This window comes from Colossoma macropomum, unplaced genomic scaffold (genome assembly GCF_904425465.1).
Source record: "Colossoma macropomum unplaced genomic scaffold, Colossoma_macropomum, whole genome shotgun sequence".
In the NCBI taxonomy this organism is placed as follows: domain Eukaryota; kingdom Metazoa; phylum Chordata; class Actinopteri; order Characiformes; family Serrasalmidae; genus Colossoma; species Colossoma macropomum.
In genome coordinates this window covers 5,912,481-5,913,693 of record NW_023494787.1, presented here as the reverse complement: position 1 = coordinate 5,913,693, position 1,213 = coordinate 5,912,481, and the positions used below count along the sequence as shown (strand labels likewise).

General features: G+C 38.0%; 1 protein-coding gene across 1 annotated transcript in view; it reads left to right on the top strand.

Moving 5' to 3' along the window:
• myo1g (myosin IG) overlaps window positions 1-236 on the top strand; it is a 95,333-nt gene extending 95,097 nt beyond the window's left edge. Inside the window, exon 22 of the mRNA XM_036565959.1 lies at window positions 1-236. This exon is cut by the window's left edge and continues 1,098 nt beyond it. The gene's annotated coding sequence lies outside the window, so the exon portion shown is untranslated.
• Window positions 237-1,213: the final 977 nt, after the last annotated feature.

Below are 1,213 nucleotides of genomic sequence, written 5' to 3'. Positions count from 1 at the left end.
CTGACTACAGCTGCTAAAGGAGAACCCTACGCTAGACACTTGTTATATTTTAAACATCTGGTATTTTTACATAAATGGTTATGGCTGTATTGATTTAAAAACAATAATGTGGTGGGTCCAGCAGACCACTGAGTAACAAACACATCAACACCACACAAGGGTTAGCACGTCAATATTAGCATGACAGAATGTTTACAGAAAACCTAGCTACAGCGAATTTTCATACTTATTCAAAATATATATATATATATATATATATATATATATATATATGGAATTGCAGCACTTCAAATTTAGGAATTTTGATAAAAAATGATGAGTTTTTAAAAGTTACAGTTTTCATCATTAGTTTAAATGGAATTTTGGTTCATGTTCTATAAAGCTTGACCGTCAAAACAGTAGCTACGAAAAGACGCATTTGTGGGCTGGATCAATTAGCTTTACGCATCATAACAAGACTGAACTAAGTGCCTTAAAATACATTGTTTGTATCACTCCAGCTCATCCCAAAGGTGTTGGATGGAGCTCCATCACTCCAGAGAACACAGATCCACTGCTTCACAGCCCAATGCTGGGGGGCTTTATACCCACGCTTGGCTTTGAGCATGATGACCTCAGGCTCATGTGTGGCTGCTCCAGAGCATCCCATTCTATTTGTCAGTGCTTTTCTATGGAGATTATACCAGTACAGTTGCCTGTGTCACCTTAAAGTAACAGAAAGCTGTCTGGATACTTTTGGATACGTACACTGTTAGAAATAAAGGTTCTGTTCAGGTACATTTTCCATTCATCAAGGTACAAACAATATAAATGTTCTCTCAAAGGTACAGCAGTGGTTTTAAGGTCCAACTATGTACTTTAAAGACGTTTTTCCAGGTGAAAAGTTTGTATTTGTACCTTTTCATAACCGAATGTTTTAAAACAGAACAGTAAAATAAAGTCCTGGAGACGAGATGGGGTGTGTGGAGTCAGTACAGCTTAGAACATATCATTTCAGTGGTTTATGATTCAGTTATGTTCCCTGACTAAAGGTACTGAGATGTACCTTTGAGGGTCCCACCCCAGTCACAAGCGGGGCACTGCCTCGGTGACAGTACAGCGCCTTTATTTCTGAGAGTGTGGTGTATAAATGTAATGTATCCAGTGACATTTGATCATTTTCCTTAAATGATTTAGTCATGGTGTGATTGACAGATGAACTTGTGCTGGACAT